The sequence below is a fragment of the Amblyomma mixtum genome, chromosome 5 (assembly GCF_055824585.1).
Source record: "Amblyomma mixtum isolate Tamu chromosome 5, ASM5582458v1, whole genome shotgun sequence".
NCBI classification, from domain to species: Eukaryota; Metazoa; Arthropoda; class Arachnida; order Ixodida; family Ixodidae; genus Amblyomma; species Amblyomma mixtum.
This window is the reverse complement of record NC_143016.1, coordinates 193,695,227-193,720,897: the sequence shown is the minus strand read 5'-3', so window position 1 is coordinate 193,720,897 and position 25,671 is coordinate 193,695,227. Positions and strand designations below refer to the sequence as shown.

At 49.1% G+C, this 25,671-nt stretch overlaps 1 protein-coding gene across 1 annotated transcript in view; it reads right to left on the bottom strand.

Annotated features, from left to right (window-relative positions):
- Positions 1–25,671, bottom strand: part of LOC149345307 (uncharacterized) — a 203,210-nt gene that overhangs the window by 58,433 nt on the left and 119,106 nt on the right. The window lies entirely within an intron of this gene.

Here is a 25,671-nt window from a genome sequence, read left to right as displayed (position 1 = left end):
GCACACGCCCGGAAGTCGTACATGTCGTACGCCTGAAGCCATACTATGAACGTTAAAGGACTCAAAGTTTGCGTTCTCCGTGTTTATTTTCATTTTAAAGCATCGAGACGATGCTTCTTGGGAAGGGGGTTAATGCCACGTATCATTGTAGTGTTTGTTCGTTCACGCTCAAGGCTGCAGGAAAGGGTTGTTATCACTTTTGTTCGTTACGCGAGAAGCGACCACACTAATCTCGATTGATTGCAGCCATGAAAGGCTGCATCTAGGTTTTTCCAGATTACTGTAGATGATCTTGTCCGGTTGTCTGGAAGTTTCCTTGCCGGCTTTAAATTGAGGGATGCCGCGAGCGGCGGACATTCGTAGTTCGACGATTGACGAGCACGTTTGTTACTTACGCCGCCGCCGATTGATTCAGTTCTTTTGCGGGCGCAAGTCAGCCCAAATAAAGAGCTTCGTTTGCAAGACTTTTTGGTGTCTCCCTGACCGCTGGACTGCCGTCACTACAACGTGACAATATTAGATTTTATGTTTTTATGTCACGTACATTTGACTACGCAGAGGTATGCATTGTTCGTAGCCTATTTTCCATTGTATACTTTTGTGCACATTTCACGTTGGGGACGTTGGCTGGCCGCCTGACAGCATGTCCAACCCGTTGCTTTTTTACATGCAGTTTTTCCTGTTTGGCACAACATCGGTCAGCGCATTGCAAGATTCAGCGTGCTTGGTCATCACAACACCAGCCACCTACGGAGTCTGCGCGTACGAGCCGCCGCACCATGACGATCGCTGGACGTCAATGCGTCCAGGCCCATCGACATCATCAAGAGCCTATATAAGAAGCCAGCCACCATCAACACCTTCCAGTGGGCACGTTGGCTGGCCGCCTGACAGCATGTCCAACCCGTTGCTTTTTTACATGCAGTTTTTCCTGTTTGGCACAACATCGGTCAGCGCATTGCAAGATTCAGCGTGCTTGGTCATCACAACACCAGCCACCTACGGAGTCTGCGCGTACGAGCCGCCGCACCATGGCGATCGCTGGACGTCAATGCGTCCAGGCCCATCGACATCATCAAGAGCCTATATAAGAAGCCAGCCACCATCAACACCTTCCAGTGGGCACGTTGGCTGGCCGCCTGACAGCATGTCCAACCCGTTGCTTTTTTACATGCAGGTCAGTAACAAGTCTTCTACTGTTAAATCTAGCGATAGATGCTTCATCCAGCTGACGTGCCCACCAATCCTATGTACACTGTGCTTGGTTGTTCGTGATTTTGTGTTTTCGTTACTAATGCTTTCTGGAGATGTAGAGCAGAATCCTGGGCCCACTACTGAGGAAATGCTAGCCGAAATACTTAATGGGCAAAAGAAAATTGAAAAGAGGTTAGAAGAAATTGAAATGAAGCTAAAGGTGGTTGAGGAGTCAGCCTCGGCTGTTAAGGAAATTAGCAAAAAAGTCTCTGGTCTCGAAAAAACTGTCCGCAGCTTGCAAGACAAATTTATTGACCTAGAGGACCGTTCCCGGAGGAACAACCTTCTAGTTTTCGGGGTCAAAGAAAAAGATGAAGAAACTCAAGACGATTTGAAGGAAGCTGTGATTGAGGGCGTGTTTGAGAACACCCTTGGAGTGCAAGTGTCTTCGGTAGAGCGTATACATAGGATTGGGCGCAAACAAGGGACTAGACCACGCCCGGTAATAATTAAGCTCTTCGACCACCGCGAAAAAATGACCATTCTAAAGAATTGTTCCAAATTGAAGAATAAAGCATTCTCAGTTTCGGAAGATTTTTCAGCACCTACAAGACTCAAAAGAAAGAAACTCTGGGATAGTACTTCGGAAATTAGAGCAGCTGCAGGGAAAGTGCAACTACTGTACGACAAAATTAGAATTAACGGCGAACTGTTCCTTTGGGATAGTGCAAGTAACGGAAGGATTCCCACAGGCAGACCAACAGTAGACGCACATAACCCACCGTCACCGCCCCGGTGAACCGAAACCCATGTCAAAAAGCCACACCGTTGCCTCAACGTTAACGCACGCAGCATCATTAATAAATCAGATGACATTTAAAGTATTATTATGACGCACCAACCGCATATTCTTATAGTTACAGAAACTTGGCTTCACTCTGATATCTCCGACGACGAAATAACACCACCAGGTTACGGAATTCACCGGAAAGATAGAAATTCGCGAGGCGGAGGGGTTGCAATTATTTACCAACAATCATTGCTTGTTTCAAAGTTACCTGATATACCTGCAATCGAGTGCGTCATTATTAAAGTACAGTTCGATGAGCACAATTTAATTGTGGGTGGCTTTTATCGTCCACCTACACAAGAAAACTTTTTTTCCGAACTCAACGAATTTCTTTGTTCCATTCAAAGCTATTCTTGCAATGTTCTCTTGGGTGGCGACTTCAATATGCCGTCAATAAACTGGAGTAGCGATTTTCCCGAACCCCTTACAAGCAAAGCTGAACCTTTTGTTGACCTCGTAATATTTCATGACTTGGCTCAGTTGGTAAAAGTGCCCACCAGAATTCAAAACGATACAGCTTCAATTTTAGACCCATTTCTTGTAAGCAATGCAGTGCTCAACCGTAATCCCGAAGTACATATATTTGATGGAATATCTGACCACAAAATGATATCTTTAACAGTTCAACTTGGCCGTACCACTGACATTGAAAGAAAAAAAAGTTTCGTTCCAAACTTTTCGCGCGCTGAAGACGTCGATATCTTAGACGCCATGGATCGGTCGCTGTCGGATTTTATCTCGCTTTCTGAATCAAGCACGTGCTGTGTGAACGAGCTATGGTCTTTCTTTAAGAACCTAGTCCTGAAATGCGTCAAGAACTTTGTTGCCACGAAACTAAGTATACAGCAGAGCAAACGTCCATGGATGACGAAGAAAATAGTACGAATAGGGCGGAAAGCTAAACGAATAAGAAAACAACACCGTCAGCGTCCAACAGAGATTAACACCAGTAAACTTTCTAACATACGCCTCCAACTAAAAATGGCCATTAAAAATGCAAAGGAATACTACCAAAGTGTATCTTTGAAGAATTATCTGCTTTCCTCCCCTGCTAAGTTTTGGCGACACTTTTCTTCGAAAAAACAGCCCCTATCCAGTTTCTGCATAGACGGAGAAACCATAACAGATAAATGTTTGATTGCAAAGACTTTCAATCAGTTTTTTTGTTCGGTGTTTACGAATGATGACGGTCGAAAGCCAACCTTTAATCCTTCAATTGAGTGCCCACCCATTGATAATATCTCAGTGACTGAAGAAGGCATTTTATCCCTCTTGTTAAATCTAAATATCGAGAAATCGCCTGGAATGGACGGCATACCTACTGCATTTTATTTATTTTATTTTCAGAGGTACTGCCAGCCTTCGCAGAAGGCCTTTGGCAGGAGTGAGCATACATGGTAAAGAAAGTACAAAAAAGCGCTACAAGACATGATAATAATAAGAGTGGTGTCATCCGCCTGCTTGAGCAGATTAACACCAAGAAGAAAAAAAGAAAAAATAAGAAAGAAAATGCTTTGTACAAGCTCGCGCTGTTCAGGCATATAAAAACAACACTGGCACATAACACAAGAACATTTCTTATGAGATACGCCGAGTGGTGCTCGAAGTATTTGTGTATTCTGTTTAATAAGTATTTATCGTGTGCAGCACTTCCAAATGACAGGAAGTACGCAAAGGTTACCCCAATACCCAAAACAGAAAACCGGTCGCTTATCACTTCGTACAGACCAATTTCATTGCTGCCCACATGCGCCAAAACACTTGAACATGTTATATTCAAACATATTTCGGTCTTTCTGAATGACAACAACATAATTGATTCCAGGCAGCATGGCTTCTCGAAACCATTCACGAATTCACAGCAATTTTAGACAAGCAGGGTCAAAATGATATGATATTCATAGATTTCGAAAAGGCATTTGACCGCGTGTCTCATTCTAAACTACTTTTAAAACTACAGCCAATACTTAAAAATGATCTGCTGCTTGCATGGATTTCTGCATATTTGTCATCACGGCGACAGAGTGTGTTTATTGATGGTGTGCGCTCTGACCCAGCACCGGTACAGTCGGGCATTCCACAGGGATCCGTCCTTGGGCCCCTTTTCTTTCTTATCTTCGTCAATGACATAATACAAGTAGTGAACGTGAAAATAAGGTTATTTGCAGATGACTGCATACTGTATCAAGAAATCAATAACTGCAGTGACCAGGTTTGTTTGAATTCATCACTGGCCAGCGTAGAAGAATGGCGCGCCACATGGCAAATGACTATGAATGCAAAGAAAACGGTCGCTATGTCAATCACGCGAAAACGAAACCTTTTAAAATTTTCTTACAGCATTGGCGGTAATATTCTGTCTACGGTCAGCAGCTACAAATACTTGGGTCTCGTAATTACATCTGACCTCAGATGGAACGAGCATATATCATATATTTCAAAGAAAGCAATGCGCAAGCTTGGTTACTTGAGGAGGTCGCTTCGACAATCAACACAAGAAATCCGTCTTTTAGCGTACAAAACGTACATTAGACCAATTCTTGAGTACGCCTCAGTAGTATGGGCCCAGAAAAACATAACACAGTTAGAAAGCATTCAAAGAAAATCGGTCAGATTTATATTCAACTGTTATAGCTGGCAAGTATCTCCGACGGTTCTTCTAAACAATGCAAACTTAGAGCCATTAAAATTGAGACGGTATATGGACAGACTGAAATATATGTACCTACTATATCATGATATGCTGGGAATAGATAAGGATGTGTACATTAATTTAGTTTCTAAGCGCCCAACACGATCTAATCATTCGAAAAAATTAAAAGAATTCTCTTGCAGGACTAACGTGTTTAAAAACTCATTTTTTCCACGGACAGTAAGTGAGTGGAATGCGCTCATCTCGAGTACAGTGGAATGCCCGACGGTCCAGTCATTCTGCGGCATGCTTAACAGTATTGAAGCAAAATAGAATTACCATCGTGTCGTTATGCGCAATGCCTTGAGTGCTTCATATGCATGATTGTTTTCATTGTTTGTACATTTCGTTTCTTGCTCAAGTGACTGAGCATGCGTGGTTGTGTCATGCTGCTGTGTACACGCCTTGTTGTTTTTGTCGCGCTTTACATTTCCTTACTATTACTACTGCTGGATTTCGCCTCTTATTCTCACTTAAATTCTTGCGATGTTTTTTTTTGTTATGTTAGTTTTCTGATGTATTATTGATATGCCCACTCCTGCCTAAGGCCTCAAACTGAGGCTGGCAGTATCCTGTAAATAAATAAATTTCATGCTGTGCATCTTGAATATTGTATTCATATTGTATATTTATATCTGCACGCGATGCTTTTTGCCTTTATTTTGTAAATAGTCCTTTTACAAGCTGGGTAGGCCTTCGTCAGATGTTGATACACCTTTTGGTTACGTTCTCCCGGATTTGTTATGCAAACCAAAATAAAGATGATAAAAAGAATGTAGAAGGATTGAAGCCGGAAAAGACCAGTGAGTGCGACTTTCTGGTACTTCGTACTTTATTGGGCAGCACTATACCCATCACAAGAAAAAGATCGAAAACAACGGCTATGAACCCGACGGCTGCCTCCTTGCAGCTGTTTATTCTTCAAGACAGGGAATGTCTTTGAACTTCTAGGTAATAAGGGGCGGGGTACACTCAGTACAACTTTATTCCATCTATCATGCCAAATGAATTTTCGAGTGGCACCTTTTGTTCACATGACTGCCTGATTTCAGACACCCAAAATTTTCCTGTTAATGAGTGATAGATGGGTTCCATTGTGATCGGAAGAAAAAAAAACAAAAAATGTGTCAGCACACGAATGCCCAGCTTTCCTGGGCACCAGTAACTATCTCCATTTACTGGAGGCTAGTAGCGACCACCGCGATCAAGGTGTCTTAGAACGCGAAACTACAAAAATAAATTCACGCACGAAGATGACACACGTGAAGTGTGTGTTAAATTTCCAGAAACAATTAACCACCTTTTACAGAGAATGGTGCAGTATCCATCCGGTTGCTGGCTCAGTCACTTATAATTGGCTGACGCCCTATGACTTAGAGATAAGAAAGGTGAAGCGAGCCTACCCGTCGCAGTGACAAAATGGTTTGGGCGCTCGGCTGCTGACCCGGAGTACCCGGGTTCGAACCCGACCGCCGTGACCGCGTATCGATGGAGGCGGAACTTAAAAGGCGCCCGTGTGTTGTGCGACGTCAGTGCACGTTAAAGTGCACGGTGGTCGAAATTATTTCGGAGCCCTTCACTGCGGCACCTCTTCCTTCCGAAGAAGTTGCTCGACAGTTGTCTCTCGTCCACCCGAGTACTGCCGCTTCCTCTTCTCTTGTGCCTTCGCTGCAGCGCGTCATCCGCGAACAAGTGGCCGAAGCTCTTCCCCCTCCCCCTGAAGTTCCTTCCGTCCCTCCTTTGACGTACGCTGGCGCCGCAGCACATTATAGCCAATCCACCCCTGTGGCAGCGCCCTTGACGTACGCCGCCGTGGCTGCACGGCCTGCGGTGTTGCCACCTCGTTCGTCAGCCTGTTCTGCGCCCGGCACCGGCCCCACCAGCGGCTCCGCTTCCTCCTTCTCCTTCGCCATATTACAACCCTTGGCGCAATCCAGACAATCGTCCGATATGCTTTTCATGTGGCTTCCCCGGACATGTGGCCCGCCACTGTCGACGCCGCATGGTCGCCCCTAGAGCGGTTGCGCCTCCTGCCTGTTCACCTCAGCAGCTCCGTTCTGTTCCACCTCCGGAGCCCTACGCCACTGACGATCGTCCGTATACGACCCGTCGATCCCCGTCCCCACGTCGCCGTTCACTTCCACCTATGCGCCGTCGCTCTACATCTGCTGACGAGGGAAACTAAATTCCGCAGTTCCCGATGCAAGAACTGCGTGCTCTTCAAACAGCTCAAGGCCTCAACTTTCTCCCGCGAACATTTTATTGGTTTCCGTCGATGGTTTTTCTGTGTACGCGCTTGTGGACACGGGTGCTGCTGTGTCTGTTATTCATGAGAGACTGTGCCGTCGGTTACGAAAAGTGACGACTTCATTTTCTGGTTTGTCGCTTCGGACTGCTACCGAAGAGAGGATCGCACCTTTGGCCGCATGCACAGCGCGGGTCGTCATTGCCGACATTTTGTACAGTGTTGAGTTCGTGGTCCTGCCGTCTTGTTCCCACGACGTAATTCTCGGGTGGGACTTCCTATCAAAAAATAACGCCGTGATAGATTGCGCCCGCGCAGAGGTAGAATTTTCTGTATTGTCTGACGAACCGGCCGACGACCACCATTCCCTGTGTCCGCAGAAGATCACAGTAACTGAAGACGTCGACATCGCTCCGGAGGCTTCAGCGCTGGTATCCCTCTCGTGCCCTGCCACACCCGCCGTCGCAGTTTTCTTTACGCCCTCGTCTTCCTTCGTCCATCGCAAAAACCTGCCGCTGCCGTACGCTGTTCTCGATGTTCACGGAGGTCTCGCGAAAATGCTTATTTATAATCCGTCTCCATGCCCGCTTACCCAGCACCTCCACCAAGTGAAAGGGGGTTTCTGCACAAATGGTACAGGGCGTGGTGTTCACGGCAGGCGACACAAAGCGGCGAGCAGAACGGCGGGCAGCGCAGAAGACGGCCAGTCCGACCCAAGCGATCTCGTGCAGCGCGGCGGCACTTCGTCTTTTAGCGACTCTTCGTCGTCGTCGGCGCTCTGGCAGCGATCGGCCTAGGCGGTATCAGGCGCGGCCGTCGTGGTTCGCTACACTTTGTTCTCTCACTCGCTCATGTATCGCTTCCCTTAGAGCGCGTTTGGGGTGTCCACCGAGAAGCGAGACAATTACTGCTCCATTTCTTTTCCTCAAGAACCAAAAACCTGCAATGGAAGCTAGGAAAAAGGGATGTTAAGGTTGGTGGCTCAAACATAGGGCGGCTACGTAAGGTTACAGGTTCAGGAGAAAAATTGATTGAAACAAAAATCGTGAACTTATAGATAAAATTGTTAAATTCCACAGATTGCAAAAAGAAATAAAAATGAAAAAAAGCCCAGCATGGCGACAACTGCAAAACAGCCGGCTTCAAAGGGGACGCTCCTGACTTAATTACATCCTTTTATCTATATATTGCCACCTAGTATTGCCAGGTGGCGCATACGAAGTAGGGCGACGACGACGAAGTAGGGCTCGCGCCGTGTGGAGTCTGTCGCTGTTGTTGCCCCAGCTTGCCTGGCCTTCCCTTTCGTGCCTGCTAATAAAGCCCCTCTTCTTCAGCAAGTACGTTACAATATATGCGGAATGTATCGCGGCTTGGTCGCAGCAGCACAGGAGGTTGAACCCGCACCCATGTGGATATGTGTTCATCGTAGGTGCAAGAGCATTACACGGAAACCACGGCACGTTTTTAACTGCTCTCAAATCGCCTTTACACGGTGTGGTTTGTTCTTTCGGCAGAAAACACAGAGAAGCACAACCAAGGCATGGGAAAGATGTTTTCATACTTTTGTGCTCCGAGATATTCATTCGCACTTCTGGACATTAGCATATGCAAACAAGCGCTCTCTCGTCATTGTGAAAAACCTAACACTCGCCAAGAACTTGAAGAACAGCATAAAAACAAATCACGTTTCGGGATCCCTACGGATTCCTTGTTCACATATGAAAAGGAAAACCGGACCGGCCGTGTTTATACAGATGAAGGTCGCTGTAATGAGCATGCGTATGCTGCAGGCAAGGGCCCACGTGTCCGATTAAGTGTGTGCTGAGTTAATTGGATATGGAATGACTCTAGGAGTAGGTGCGATGATAATGATTTCACCGGTGGATATGATACCGCCTGCGCCCAGGCGATAATGTGACAGGTGCTTTTATGGTTATCTGCCAAGGCGTTTTCTTCGGTGCACCCTTTGGCAACATCATTTTTATGCTCCCTGAGCCGTCTCCTGTAATCCCCCGTTTCGCCGATGTAGGCTGCGTCGCAATCCTGGCAAGGAATCTTGTATACTACCCCGGGGTATCTAGTGCATTCCAGCTTGTCTTTCACTCGCACAAGTTGCTGTCTGAGGACACCGCGCCAACAACGAGGAGCGATTGCCACGAACAAAGACTACGGTCGTCCCGTATATACACAAGGTGGCCCACAACATAAAAAAAAGTGGCAAATAGGCATGACGTCCCTGTTGTGTTTTCGGCGCCACGCAAGCTCGCCGGGTTGTGCCCTAGAATCAGCGCGGAAGGCGCTCGACGAAGAGCATGCGAGCTAAAGCATGCCGCACAATTTGTCGAATGCGCCACGGGCGTTGTATATCTGATTCCGCTCAAGTGTGGTCGCGTCGTGAATGAACGCGCAGGGGAGCATCAGCGTTCAATTAGGAACAGAGAAGGAGCAAATCTGGCTGCTCATTGCATTGCATGCAACGGTTGTTGGTTGGTTGGTTGGTTTATGGGGTTTAACGTCCCAAAGCGACTAAGGCTATGAGAGACGCCGTAGTAGAGGGCTCCGGAAATTTTAGCAGTGGCTCACGGTTGTGAGCCACTGCTAAAAAGTATCAGAATTCTGGGCAGGAGCAATGACAAAGTTTCCTGTGAACTTCTAGAGGCATACCACATCAAGGCAAGAGGTGATAACTGCGTGAGTGACACATCCGTTTCACTGTACAACGCGGAAAATAATTTTTTGGAGCGTTTCTGATGGTTTGTCGCGCAGGTTTTGATTTGCCTCCTTATCCTCTCTTTCCCCTCTTTGTAGGCACGTGTGCACACTGCCTATAAAGCGGCACTGAATCCAATAAACACCAGTTGATAGTTTGCGCTCTTTCAGTCTAAATAAATTATAAATTGGTTTTTTGAGGAAAGGAAATGGCGCAGTATCTGTCTCACATATATCGGCGGACACCTGAACCGCGCCGTATGGGAAGGGAGGAAGGTGGGAGTGAAAGAAGAAAGAGAGAAAGAGGTGCCGTAGTGGAGGTCTCCGGAATAATTTCGACCACCTGGGGATCTTTAACATGCACTGACATCGCACAGCGCTTCCCTCGTGTTTTTTTCCTGTGTGTGTCTTTTGTGCGCAGTTCGTATCTACAAAAGACAAAAGGATAAAAGAAGAACTCCCTAGAAATAGCTACCCAAGGCAAATCCTAAACTCGCAGCAACGCCGATGTTCAAATCCACCCACGGCACCGAAGAAAGAGCGGAAGCGAGCCGCCATTCACTACGCGGTTGGTGTACGCGAAACACTGGCAAGAATCTTCAGGGATTACGATATTCAAATCTGTCACGTGCCTACAAACAAGCTCAGACAGCAACTTGTGCGAGTGAAAGACAAGCTGGAAAGCACTACATACCCCGTGGTTGTATACAAGATTCCTTGTCAGGTGCCGCCGCGGTGGCTCAGTGGCTATGGTGCTCGGCTGCTGACCCAAAGAACGCGGGTTCGATCCCGGCCGCGGCGGCTGGAATTTCTTTGGAGGAGAAATTCTAGAGGCCCGTGTACTGTGCGATGTCAGTGCACGTTAAAGAACCCCAGGGGGTCTAAATTTCCGGAGCCCTCCACTACGGCGTCTCTCATAGCCTTAGTCGCTTTGGGACGTTAAACCCCATAAACCAACCAACCTTGCCAGGTCTCGACGCAGCCTACATCGGCGAAATGGGGGATTATAGGAGACGGCTCAGGGAGCATAAAAATGACGTTCCCAAAGGGCGCACCGAAGAAAACGCCTTGGCAGATCACCATAAAAGCACCGGTCACATTGTCGCCTGGGCGCAGGCAGTATCATATCCACCGAGAAATCAATATCACCGCGCCTACTCCTAGAGTCATTCCATATCCAATCATCTCCGCACACACTTAATCGGACACGTGGGCCCTTGCCTGCAGCATACGCATGCTCATTACAGCGACCTTCGTCTGTATAAACACGGCCGATCCGTTTTTCGTTTTCATATGTGAACAAGGGATCTTTAGGGGTCCCGAAACGTCATTTGTGTTTACCCTGTTCTTCAATTTCTTGGCGAGTGTTAGGTTTTTCACAATGATGTCATTTCCTCGCCAGACGAGGTTTCGTCGAACTCTGGACTAAGCGCTCTCTCTCCGCTACTTCATTTTCTGCCCTTTGCGCTCGCTTTTACCTTTCTTCAGAAAGAGCCGTATGTCGGCATTACCGGTTCCGATCGGTCGTTTCTTCGTAGCCGCCGGCTATATTCGTTGTGTTCGCGTCTCTCACAGCCTGAGTATCTGAGTGACTATTGGATTTTTCCTTTGACTGTAATGTATCCCAGGGATTACTCGGCCATACTACAAAACTACAGAGGCAGAAGATTGCGGTATCCCCCACCGCACAAATCTCTCAGCAGAGAGGAAGCTGTCACTTGGAGACAATTACAAACAGGCTCTTTCCCAAACCTACATATACTAAACAAAATGCACCCTACCATATACGCGGACAAATGTCCCTGGTGCGACGGAAAACCTACTCTCTATCACATCACATGGGCCTGCCAAAAGATAGACGTGGTCCCCAAAATACAAAACCCGAGTGCGGAGCAGTGGGAGACTCTGCTGTCCAGCGACCGCTGTGAAGACCAAGAAGGTCTGGTACAGCGAGCTCAACGGGCGGCAGTGGCCAGCGGAGCCCTGGACTGAGGGCAACCGACCACTGATTAGAGGCGGACGACTTCGACAGAGAAGACTCCTGGGGGTAAAATCAAGGAGAAAACGTCTCTGAAGATGCTCCCAAACCGCAGAAAAAAGGACTAGAGTAAAATAAAGTTTTTCCTTCCTTCCTTCCTTTGACTGTTGCCATTAACACGCTGTGCCAGCAAGAGATATTTTTTACGCATATTCAAGTTGTTACAACCTCTGCGACTTCATAGCATTAGCAAAATACCGGCAGAAGGGAGGCAATTCTTTTTAAAACGCGGCCTTGAGCATTTGTGAGCGTTTTACCGTATTTTTAAGACTGGGCTTACTGCCCGTGGAAGCACAGAAAAGACTTCGTTCAAGTTATCACGGATTTCCGGCTGACGACTTTCTGCGACAGGCATTGCTGAAAGTCATACCGGGGAAATTTTAACCAGGGGACTGTTTGGGCTTATTGGTATTGCGTTGCACACAAACACATTGCGCGCAAGGACAGGGCGGAGAAAGTCAGGACAGACGAGCGCTCGCTGACAACAGATGGTTTTATTCCAAGATCACACTCGAAGGAAAACAGTTCGGAACACTGCGCACGCCCAGCCACACAGCAAAACGGGCTGTGACAACATTGCGCTCGTGTTGTCTCTTGTTTCTTTCTCTCGTCCTGTGTATCGCGCATGCTTTAAGATGAAAACGGGCACACGGATACATTTTGATTAAAAAAGGCTGATCATTGCTAAACTACGAAGAACAAAAAACATTCAGTCACTCAGACGGACGTGAAGATAAAAACCCCGAGCCCCCCACAGCCCAGCGCAAAGAAAGACGAGCAATCTTATCTGGAATTCAGTTGAAAAAGGTATTTTTGCAGTAGACTGAGTGACGTATCACTAATGCAGGTTTCCTTTCCAAACTTGTGAATAAATGAAGCTTCCAGAATTTCTCTTGCCAACTTGTCTTTTGAGCGACCAACAATATTCGTATTCCACTATAGAGGATGGTAACCGCAGTCCTTCCAATGCATTGGCAGGTGCCTACTTTTGAAACGCTGGAGTGAATTAGCATCTTCTCTTAAACGATCATTCAGGCTCCGAATAGTTTGCCCTTTGCAAATACCCTACCGTTTAAAGGGATTTTGTAAAAATCGCGCCGTGCGCACTTAACAAACCTGGCGGCATGCTTGGTATTACAAACTAGTTTTTTTGCTAAACTCCGCCTAGCAAGAGCGCAAAGACTTGAAAGCTTGCGTGGGGCAAAAAAGACCACATAAACTCCGAACTTTTCCCCTACTGTTATCAAGTTGTGGTAGGAACTGCGGACGTGGGGCAACGCTCCAAGTTTTTTTGTGCTTTTCCCTCTAAACGCTATTGGCGTTGGTTTTTGTTTTTTGTCGACGCAATTTCTGGAAGCGGCTTTCTGCTCCTGCAGTGAGAACCGACGCAGGGAAACCAGCCTTATTGTTAACTTCAGCGTGGAGGCCTAGAGTTGAACCCCTGTGTGGCAAAAAGACGTCCAAAGCGAGGCTTTAACCGACAGCACAGCAATTACACGTTTCACATGTTTACAATGTGATGAATCAAATGGAAACAGGACCTTAGTCGAACGTGTCATATAATCCCAACAAATGTGGCTAGCCAGGTTGAAACAACAACCTGATATCTAAAAACTGTAGGAAGTGCAGCTCAAAGGTTACTTTTAACGAGATATAAACAGAAGGAAACGCCTCCAGAACCACGCAAGTATAAAACGAATATTATTTTATGCTTTTGTGAAAGGACGAGGAAGTCGTCTGCGTGCATAAAAAATTTACCCAAGGATTCATTGATTAACTTCGGATATAGAGCGTGGTCAAATTTCGCTCACCAGATTTCACACAATACGGGCGCCACACAAGACCTGATAATGTTTTTTTTAAGGTAGAGTTCGTCATTAAAATTGATGATGGCACAATTGAAGTAAAAAACATTTGCAGGACGCCTAAGCTTTACCTTAAGACTGAAACGCGACATGGTGTTGCAGCGCTGCCAGGGAATCCACGAAACGCCATCGCCCGTTCAGAGCAACGCCTTGCCCGTTGGACAAATCGCTCGGAGTCTTTAAGAGGCCCCTGAAAGCACATCTACTGCCCGAAGAGATCACGAACGGGCTGCACTGACGCTACTCCCTGAATTGACCGTAGTGCGTCTCCGTTGTCATTGCGATTTTAGAAAAAAGGAAAGGCGCCTTAACTGTCTCACGTATCGGTGGACACTTCAACCATGCCGTGAAGGAAAAAGAAAGTTTTTAGTGAAAGAGAAAAGACAGAGAGGCCGTAATGGAGGTCTACGTGGTGGTGGTGAAAAACATTTATAACGCAATAAATATTTACAGAGAGGTGATTGGGGTAGGCCCTATTGGCCCTTTCCCCTAACAATACTAGGTGGAGCCCCTATTCCGGGGCCCCATTGGCAAGCAACGCCGCCCGCGTCCGGTGAACCAAGGCCTTTTGGGTCTTTAGGTCCTGACAGCCGAGCAGGGCCGCCTCCCAGTCCTCTCTGGTGGGGTTGGGGTTGGGGGGGATAGATGGGTTTGACTGACACGCCCAAACCATGTGGAAGGTGTCAGCCACCTCCCCACAGAACTGGCACGCGCCATCAAAGGATGTATTGAAATGTTTAAGCACCGCCGGGCACAGTACAGTGTTAGTAAGAATTTTGATGAGGAGGCGCTCGTCAGCGCGATCCAGACCCTTACAAGGGGCCGGGTAGCGCCGGTGCTCCTCCTTGTAGTAATTGGTGATTTGTTTGAATGTAATGGCCAGATTGTCTGATTGGGAGTACCCTTCCAAGGACAGGGAGATAGCCCGGGGAGAGAGTGCGCGGGCGGCCTGATCGGCCTGTTCGTTTCCCTGGAGTCCCTGGTGACCGGGGGCCCAAATCAGGTTGCGTGGAGTTGGATCTTCAGATCGACAGCTATATTCCAGTATGCGCCAGGCAAGCGGGGGAGCCCAACCCAACTCGTAGTTCCGACAGGCCCCTCGCGAGTCGGTGATGATGTGTTTCGACTTGGGAGTAGTGAGAGCAAGAGCAATGGCAATCTACTCCGCGTGTGTTGCGCTGTAGGCTTTGAAAGTGAGCCCGTTGACTGTGTTTGTGTTGTGTACGACTGCGGCCGTGTACCACACCCCGTGGTGTGGGCCGGCAACGTCCACGTAATACACATGTTGTTGGTTACCATAGTATCGCGCCAACGCTTCCGCGCGCGCCTGGCGACGACCGCTATGGTCTTCTCTGGACATGTTGCGGGGAAGGGGTCGGACCCGGAGGGCGCGTCTCCAGGGTGCTGGCACTCTCTCCCTTTCCTCAATATGGTAGTCATGTTTGATGTGTAGCCGGTCCAAGAGGCGGCGACCGGACGTGGTCTGTGCAAGACGCGTGTATTGGTTGACTAAGTGGGCCTCTCGAAGCTCCCGAAATGTGTTCACCACGCCCAAGGCCAGAAGTCGCTGGTTGGACGTGGTGACCGGGAGGTCGAGAGCCCGCTTGATGACTTTCCGGTGGATGACCTCCAGTTGGTCATCATCATGTTTGCGCAGGTGCAAGTAGGGGGTTGAGTAGAGGATTCTACTCGTTACGAAAGCATGGGGAAGCCGCAGTGCATCCTTGCTTCGTAATCCGCCCCGCTTGTTGGAGACCCGGCGGACCATGCGGCCCACCTGGTCTCCCACCGTGCGAAGTTTGGCTAGGGTGGTGTCGACTCTGCGTTGGTGGTGTATGAAGAGACCAAGGACGCGGATCTCCTTGGACTCCCGGATCGGTCCCGAGGGGAGACTGATGCAAAGCGGAGTTGTGTCCCGAGGGGAGGGACGTATGTGCACAAATTCTGATTTAGACGGGGCGCACTGGAGTCCGCAGTAGGCCGCGTAGTCGTCGACTAGGGTCGCCGCTGCTTGCAGGCAGGATTCCATGTGGCCCAGGTTACCTTGCGTGGCCCAGATTGTAATGTCATCCGCATAAAGAGCGTGATGTATCCCGGGCAAAGAGGACAATTTGGAGGGAAGATGAAGCATTGCCAAATTGAAGAGGAGGGGAGACAGGACCGCGCCTTGAGGTGTTCCCCTCGAGCCGATGGTGTATGGCCCGTGTTCCGCATCTTGTATGCGTATGTAGGCTTGACGGTCTGTAAGAAATTGTTTTATGTAGTTGAATGTTTTGTGGCCACAGTTGGTGTTACTGAGGTGGTCCAGGATTACTTCGTGTTTGACGTTGTCGAATGCGCCTTTAAGATCCAAGGCCAGGACCACCTTGTCGTTGTGGGGACATTCGACAGGATCTAAGATGTCGTGGTGAAGCTGCAGAAGTATATCCTGTGCAGACTTGTGAGGGCGAAAACCGAACATGGTATCCGCGAAAGTGTGCTGTGTTTCTAGAAAATCGGAGAGTCTGTCGCGCACCATCGTCTCCATCAGCTTGCCGACACAAGACGTGAGGGAGATGGGGCGAAGGTTCTCCACATCAATAGGTTTGCCGGCTTTCGGAATAAAGGTCACGAGAGCCGATTTCCAATCGAGAGGGAGAGGAGTCTCTCCGTCCCAAATGCTATTGATGTATTTGAGGAGCGCGGCGTAGGCTGCGTCGGGAAGGTTGGCCAAGAGCTTGACCGTAACCTTGTCGCGCCCGGGTGCAGTGCCCCGCTTCATTTTGCTCAAGGCCGCCCGGAGGTCGTGGAGCTGGAACGGCTTGTCCAGCTCCGTGTTCTCTTCGCCTGCATACGAGTACGCCGCCTGCCGGGGGTCCTTAGTGGTGCACAGGTAGCGATCCCTGAGCGTGTGCGCTAGTTGTTTTGTCGTTCCTGTAAAGTTGTGCAAGGCCCTATGTAATTGGCGTTGGGTTTCCGTGCGTGTTTGTATTGGATCGATGAGAGCGCGGAACAGGCGCCACGTGTTGCGGCCAGACATCTGGCGAGCAGCCGCGTTGCACCGGTCCACCCAGTTAGTGTCGGCTAGCTGAGTAGCATATTCCGCTGCCTGTTGTGTGAGTTCGAGGATGCGGCTCTTTAGGCGTCTGTTATGTTTCTGTTTCTTCCATCGCTTCGTGAGGCTGCGACGGGCCTCCCAAAGGTGGAGAAGGTGGTTGTCCACGTCTGTTTGTGTTTCTGTAAGCTGTATCTGCTGTTCGTGTTGTGTGAGTGTAGAAATGAGCGATCTGGACCAGGCGTCGTATCCCGACTGGAGGGGGTCTACAATAGGTAGAGAGGTGCGGAAAGTCGTCCAATCAGGGATACGAGCTTGTTTTAGTGGGCGTTTCAGGGGACGCATGTAAATGGTTGTGTTGATTATACAGTGATCACTACCTAGAGTGTCCTCTGTATTCAACCAGTCGGCATGTCGTATGTTGCGTGTAAATGTGAGGTCCGGGCAAGTATCTCGTTGAATGGAATTGCCGACACGTGTTGGGTTGGCGGGGTCAGTGTGCAGGGTGAGTCCAAGTGTGGAAATAAGTTCCGCAAGCTTCCTCCCACGCCTGTCCTCCCGGGGGTATCCCCATAGCCTGCTCGGGGCGTTGAAATCGCCGACGATTAGGAGGGGATCCCTACCCGCCACCTGCATAGCTTGAGTGAAAATTTCATTGAACGTGACGTTGTTAAGTTTCGGTGGGCAGTAAATATTTAGAATGTGTACAGGTGGGTCAGACCGCTTTAGGGGCAGCACTGAAACCATCGTGTATGGGAAAGACGGTGTTGTGGGAAGTGTGACCTCCTGCGCAGTGTATCGCTTGTGAACAAGTATACATGTCTGCGGGTTGTGTTGAAATGTAGTGTAGTTTGTTAGTTTGGCACCGGCGCCGGGTTCCTGAAGGGCAACCACGGCGACGAGGAACTCAAAGGTCTCAAGATAGAGGCGGAGATGAGTCCGCTTCTTGTGGTCCTTGAGACCTCGGCAGTTCCACTGCGTTAGTGTAAGCGGCTGAGTTGTTCTTGCTCGCGACTTAGGGTTGGGGGCCATGGTCGGAGGCGGAGGGTGGGGTCACGTTGTTAAGACTCCCCAGTCCGCTAGTGCCCGGCGCAGACGTGCAGGAGTCTTCCGAAAAGTCAAACTCATCGGGAATAGCTCTATTGAATTTTGAGGGGCGGTTAGCGTCCCTGATGGGTCCTACGCGTTTAAGGACGCGCGGATTATCTTTTATCCATTTTTGGATAATGTGCGTTACGGCTTGTGTCACCTGTGCGATGACACTCTCCACCTGACGCGCGATGGTGTCATGGATAATTTTGGGGAGGTCAGCCAATTGTGTTTCAATTGCGGTCACCCGGGTCTCCAGGGCCGCGGCGCGACTCTCCACAGGAGGAGGGATCTCCCTGTCTGTTATGTTTTCTGCCTCGTCGCTCGACGCGGGCGGAGTATGAAATTGGGATTTGAGCGAGTTAAGCTCGCTGGCTAGTTTTTCGTTTTGAGCTCGCAAGAGGGCGAGCTCGCGCTTGAGTTCCTGTGTCTCGGCGGTGCTGGTGGGGGAGGAGGGAGGAGGGGAAGGAGAGGAGGCGACCCTCGCCCAGCTGCCTACCTTGGGTTGGTTGCAGGCGGCGCCGCCAGATGAAGCGCTGAGAGCTGGGAACTCCGCTGCTCCGGGTGGTGGCGTTGCTGTTGCTGTCTTGCCAGGGGGAGGCATCACGCCACGCCGTGGCGTCTGCTGGTTGTTTCGCTGCCGCCCTCCCCGTGTAGCGCCGGCATTGGCTCCCTTGGGTGGCGTCCTGGGCCCTGGCTGCGGCAACTTGATGAATTTCGCGGTGCATTCGCGGGAGCTGGTGAGGTGCGGGCCCCCGCAGATTAAACAGATAGGATTGCAGACGTGGGGGGCCATCCCCTCAGTACCAAGCCCCACGTTTTGGCCACAAAGGCCGCATCTTTCCTTGACCGGGGTGGGACAGTTGTCCACCCGGTGCCCCAGTGTGCCGCAACGGTAGCACGCTGGCACTGTTTTTTTGTACTCCTTGACGGGAGTCAGTTCTGCGTTATAGTGGACGTAACGCGGAACAGTGCGTCCCTCGAAAGTCAGCACAGCTACGTTTGATTGTCCCAGCTTGCGCACATGAACTAGTTCACCACCGCGCCACTGCACATTATCTTTTAGTGACTCACTGGTTTCTAAGTTGTGAACAGATATCACACCGCGACACACATCACCGGTGAGCTTGAGGTGGCCGTGAAATGCGAGCGATCCTCTGCTGGTGTTAAGTTGAATGTCCGTGAGGAGCTTTTTAACCACTTCTGGGTTCTGCGTGCCACAGACGATGATGTTCTGTTCCCAATTTGGTGAAATGGTGATGGTGTTCATGTGCTGCCTACCGATGAGTTGCGAAATGGCAGCGCCGAGCTCACCTTGCTGGAAGGCTGTCTTGAGGGAGACCGTACTGCGTGGCTGCAGCACGACCACGTAGTCGTCAGGGTCCATCCTGACCGTTGGCTTGGGAGTCCACTTCGAGACTGGTGAAGAAGTCTTCTGTGGAGGTGCAGAAGACGGAGCGCGAGCGTCTCCCGTTGTTGAATTGTTGAGAGGAGTCTTGGGTGTTGCCGCTCCTCGTGCGTTCTGCCGGCGGCGGCGCCGGCTCTCAACGACTTGGAAAAGGGCAGCTTGCTGCGCCGAAATGGTGGATGGGCCGTCCTCTGGCTGGCTTACAGGGACAGATGACCACGACAGAGTCGTGGGGTCGTATCCGCGTTGTTCAGGTAGAGCCATGTTGAGAGGTTGGCCGGCAGGCGTCTCCGCAGCCAGCGGCGGCGGAGCCGGAGCCGTTAGGCTTAGCTCGACCGCTACGTGGTGATGCGGAGGGTTGCTCGAAATGGCCGAAAATTCAGCGTACCTGGGTGTGATCGGGTTCTCCAGGATCCTGCTGACTTCACGGTAGCAGTCGCACAGGTTTGATAGGCGTTACATCAGGTTACCGCGGTTCCAGCCGAGAAATCGACGGAGCCGATGCACCACGCGTCCGATCACTCCGCGCTCAAACGCGGCGTCCCCAGGTCTACGTGTCCGTTGGCCCCGCATTCATTGACGACAACAGCTCTCAGATGCGCACAACACAGGCGATCGCGCGATGAGGCTGGTGGTGGTGGTAATAACTTTATTAGGTAAGGGTGGGATAAGAGGGAAGGGTGCTGAACAGGACGGCGACGGGCACTGGGGCCACTCTAGATGACCGGGCACTGTTCGGCCGCGCTGAACTTCGAGGCCCAGCCCACGATGCGAAGCTGTAGCTCCGCCTGTGAGCTGCGTAGAGCAGCCTCCCATCGCTCCTGCAGTTCCATGCAGGAGCGATGGGAGGCTGAGGGATCGGAGACCATACGTTGCGATGGAGGTTGAGTTGGCCGCACGAAGAATAGGTCCATGTGACTTGGAAGCACGGTCTGCCTTGGAGGCCGGCTGTACGCTGACTTCGGCACCAGTGTCGACGAGGAAGCGCCGGCCTGAAATGCGATCCATGACGACGAAAACGCGGCCAGGTTGAAGAGCGGGGTCACACGCCGCCGTCAGTGATCTCGCTGCGGGTTTCCCGACCAGTTGCATGGTGGAGTGCAGTGGCGAGCGTGGTGCTGGAAAGTACGGTGATACCAACAGAGACGCGGACTACGAGGACTGAACGTGTGCGGACCACTCGGCGAAGACAAACGGCGGCGAGATGTTGAGGATAAACCGTGCGGGGCATGAGAGGACGTCCGAAGGGCATCGATAGAAGTGGCCAGCTGATCGATCCGGGCCTCTAAACGTGAAATGACGGAGGTCTCCGGTGGAGAAGAGAGGGAGGCGACCGAAGGAGCAGTCGCATCGTGGACTCGATCAGCGAGCTGGGCGAGGCGGTCAAGGGTCAAGGCGCCCGCAGCAGCCAAGACGAGGCGGGTGGACTGCGGCAAGCGTTGCAGGAAGAGCTGCCGCAAAAGTGCGCCGTTCGAGTCTGCATTGGTTTCGCCCAGGAGCTGCCGCATGCTGTTGAGTAGCTGGGAGGGGCGGCGGTCTCCAAGCTCTACGTAGGTGAGCAGCTGCTGGAGGCGCGCACTCTTTGACGCCGTGGTGCGGTACAGAAGGCCCTGCTTTAGTCGCTGGTACGGGGTATCGCCCAACGGTGCAGCGATGATGTCCGCTACCTCTTGAGCCACCTCGGGAGGAAGGTTGCAAAGTAAGTGATGAAACCGAGATGCCTCCGAGGTGACGTGGTGCAGATGGAAGATGGCTTCCACTTGAGCGAACCAGATCTGCGGACACTTGGGCCAGAATGTTGGTAGGCGGAGCTGGAGAACTGCGACGTCCCGTGGGAGCAAGTATAGCATCAGGCGGAAGGTCGCCTGAGGGCGGTAGGTTGCTGGGATCGCTCATGTCTTAGGCCGGAGTCACCACTGTTGAGGATTTGCGGGTTCGCAGCGGAGCACCAGAGCAAGATGACCAGCGTGGCAGGCTTCTAGTTGCAAACTGCCCGTGCCGGGCGTGCGCTCCGAGCACGCGCTGTCCATCTTTATTTTCTTCTAGCGCGCGCTGTAACGCCGATCTCAGCGCCGGCGCTTTATAGCGTCGCCGGGCGCTATAATGTGTTTCGGAGTCTTTGCGGTTTTAGGCGATAACGACAACTTTGGAGGTGAATTGAATGGCAGCAGTTGATTGTTTTCTCGTAATGGCACTTCTGCACAACATGGCCGCTGCGCAACTCACCCCGCTCCGCTCTTCATTCTTTTCTTCCCGACCCTACTTCTCTCGGAGCCAACACATTACGCTGGCCTCCGAAATATGAAACATCCGCAATTCGCCTAATAGAGCTGCGGCAATGCAGACCGCATCCCAATACAGGATAAGACATTTAGCCGTGCCAGTGAGGCATCCAACGCCGCCAGGCGCTGAGGAGCGATGTTCTACTGAAAGTTTTCATAATAAAATCTGCCCTATGCCAAATGTTCGGCCCTGGTCGCATAGTACCGTTGCCCCAGTAAATATTAAAGAATGAATCGATAGATTGTCTTCCGTAAAGGTAACTGCCAGCCTTTTTTCACGTAGTGAATTGCGATTACACACTATTCAAAAACGTAATAGCCGACGGCTACCGATTAGCACTGAAGTAGCGGCACTGTTGGCTGATGCAACGACTCTCTAGACATGAGAACCAATCTTCTTCTAAGGTAAATGTACGCAGCGTATGACAGCCACCTTGCTGCGGCTATCAGAGGGCTGCTTCGGGGCTACTTCCCTTGCCCACACACACGTTTTATCGCCGAAACTGAGCACGCGCACTGCTGTTATCTGTCTAGTAAGTACTTCATCGCACTTACCAGGAGAAGTGGCACCCGGAAAAATCAATTCGTTGTAAGGAACAGTATAGGCCGAAAAAATGGCTTGACCAGCGTGCCGACAACGCACCCACATTCGATCATGTTACCATCCGGGCAGGGAAAGACAAAGAACGCATTGATTTAGGATCTTCACTCAATCAGGAAGGAAGCAACTTGTTTCTGCAGCTATCAGGGTGCACTTGAAAAGCAGAGCACTAAGCTTGTTTTTCTCGCCTAAAATAAAAATAATACGATAAATATCGCTGAGCTAATTACAATCACATTAGCTGCATAATGAGCTCCATTTTGCATTTTACTCGGACCACCTCAATTTGCAATTGAAGGCTGAATTTATTCCGTTCTGTTCGATTTCACACATTTTTATTGATTATCAATGTCGCCGAAATACAATTAGGTGTTTTATTTTATTCGTGATTGTCGCTTATGTTTCTTTTAAAATTGTAAATCTAGCTCTTTTCGGGCTAAAATATTGAAATAAAAATGCGCGATATGTTTCCTCTTAGCAGCTTATTTCTCACTATTACTAAAGGGCAATTCTTACGCATTGCTGAGGATAATTCTTGAGCATAAAAAATAATTTAGAAAAAGTTTATGGAGACTAAGTTTTTCAATAGGCTAAATATTCAAACAGCTGTCGCATGAGCGGAAAACTTTTGTTCCAAAAAATATTGACTAAAATTACTTTTGACAGCTCGAGAAATAGCCACAAGATATATGGAAGGAATCAGGAGTGTCAAGCCCGAAATCAAGTTTGTTTGGTGAGGAAGGACAGAACAATTTTGGTAGTATTAGAGCTGGCATCTCCCAGAGGTGAATTTCAACTCCCCTCAGTGTTGAACGCATTTCTAAACAACCCTATAGACTGAGTGCGCACTCGTTTGGTACATTATAGAGGCGACAAAGGTTTAGTTTCCTGCGTTGTGCTCTTCTGTTACGCGCCTGAAGTTCATCAACGTTCTTGAGTAAAAGCTATGAATTCTTCTGCAGAAACGACTGTCAAATTAATGCAGAAAAACACAACCGATGCATTTCTGTCACCCTTTCAAAAAGCTGACACGCGACCAGCTTCTACTCTTAAACACAACAAAGTGAGCTCCTTGTTCCTGCGGAACGTTGGATTATGTCTTGCCAGTAGAACATCTTGATTCTTGACTGGAACGTCATTTGGCTTGAAATTTGTAGCTGAGCTATGTCTTTCAGAAATTATATGCCTTTTTTGTGATGTATCGTACGATGTGTTGCTTGCTGTCCGAAAACGCATAATTTTGGATGCATTGTAATGAACTATGGTAAGGTCCTTCGAGGACATTGTGGTTGTCGTTGTAGGTTTAATTCCATACAGTGCCTCGTAGTAGAAAACACTGCTTACGTAACAACTTGCAACTGACAGCAGTGTATTTAAAGTTTACATATTGCCAATAAATATTTCCCTGTTATTTTGAAGTCTAGTTGTAAATAGTTTTCGCAAAGCCTGCAGAGAGAGAGCCATGAACAGAGAAAAAAAAAATTAAAAGCAAGGCGTTGCCCAGGCTACGTAAGGTTAGCTACTCAACACGCGGGGAGCGGAATAAACCGTTGTGAAAATGGCTTATACACTTTATATACACTCCTTATATTCTTATTTATTTATTTATTTACAAATACTGCAAGCCTTTTCGGCCCAAGCAAGAGTGGGACGATACACAAGAGCAGGCTGCCGGCTTGATACATCAGACATTGTGCCCAAAACTAAAGGTTCACAAAAATAAACAAAAACTTGGAGAAAACCATGGCGGATACTTCCAATCAGTAGACAACTAAAACTTACATGAGATAATCTTCAAGGTGCTTTGCAAAATTATTCGATTCAGTTACTGTAGCCAGTAACACGGTTGGGGCTTACAGAGATTACACACTAGAGAAACTCTCAACATTACTATGGTACTCAGATTGCCGATGACACTGCCCTCTTCTCCTCTGGGCGTTTAGTTTCAGGTTTTCATAATTTATTTTCTGCTGATTTGAGGCTAGCAGCAGAATTTAGAGCTCCTCCTCAATTCTTTTACGGAGTACTTTATATTCATTTATCATAACCCCACCACTCCGCTCCAATAATCCTCGTACCGATGGAATTGAATGACCAGGTCTAGTTTGCGGCCTGATTACGGTCGCCAGAACGAAAAGTTCACTCCCTCACCAGAAAAAGATTAGGCCTCCTTGGTGTTGAGCTTGGCCATAAGGGATTATATATCTGCATCAATTAACTCTCGGCATTCAGTCGCCAAAGGATGCGGAGAAGCTGACGAATGCGGCTGTAAGACCTGCGGCAAAGAGTTTTTGGGAAAAGGCTAGCCGCAGCCGGTACAGGACAGGGTTAATTGGATAGTCATGGGAGAGGCTGGCGTAGAAATCGTAAACGGAAAATCTTGCCTTCCTTGCGCTTAGCTCGCAGTTCAAGAATGTCCGCATTCAGGCCGCTTGTGCCCGCCGAATGTCGAAGACTTCCGACGCTTCGTGGTACCACGATACCAGCGGCATGTACCGGCCCCAGAAGGAGGCTTGTTTTCAAATGGCCTAATCCCGCCACCGCAGATTAACACCTATAGCACTCATTTCTGGCTTAATTTTAACTGCATTACTTTGGCTACTAAAAGGAGTTGCGACAAATAACATCAGGTGATACTGTGATACTCCGCCTCTAAAGACGCATTGGGGAGAAATTGATGTCGCCGTACATCGGCTGATCATCGCTTCGAAACAAAGGCTTTGTATGCTTTAAAAGCAAAAAAAAAAACGAATTACAGGTATAGTCGCCCCCACCGGCCATTTTCAGACGCTAACAAAGATGACGTTTGCACGACTTCTGTCTGGGGCGTAGCTTTGAGGTTAGCCTACACAGCGATTTGCCTTGAAGCGAAGATCGTGTTTTTCTCACGAGCAAAATCACAAGTTTGAACCGAGTAGTGGGTGAAACAAATGTTACGTTTTTAAACCTAATTGTTTCGTCAAAATGAAGCGTTTTGCGGCCGAAGAACACAAAGATAGCCCCAGCGTTCTAAAGCGAAGATTTTTACAATGACCTATAATTCAGTCGTTCTTCTGGTGTTCGTTGATCAACATACTCTCTTCCAAATGGCACACGCTGTCTCCCTTGATTACGCTGGCATACGCCCCTTTAATGTGCAAAAATACCGTCGACAGTGGTTGTTCTTCTCATGCAGCAATTTCAGTGCTATCTTATACACGATGAAAGTCACGAAAACCCTTCAGCGGTCGGCCCTAAACACTAGCCTGTTCATCCCAACCGTGCAGCTGGCACCTGACAGGTTCCATTGTTTTACTATGTAACAGCAATGTTACCATGAAATAAAAGTACCACTTGGCTATATCCCTCTCGCTTTTCCACTCATATATATAAGCTCATTATACTGTCCATCCAGCACTGTAGAACTTCTGCAGCAGCGAATACAGCCTTACTCCTTTGTTTACCTATAGTATGAGCTGACCTATATGGCCGTTTTCCTAAAACAGCTAGTGCGCGCACGAAATCCTTCTCTCTGCTTTTCCCATTCTAACTGCAGTTTGATAACGTCAGAATTTTTTTCTATCATATCGAAACGCATAATGTTTCCGTCATCGCACTCCCTTTTTCTTCTACGAAACAGAACTTGGCAATCATAGGATTTTCTCAAGAAAAACTGCTTGGCTGT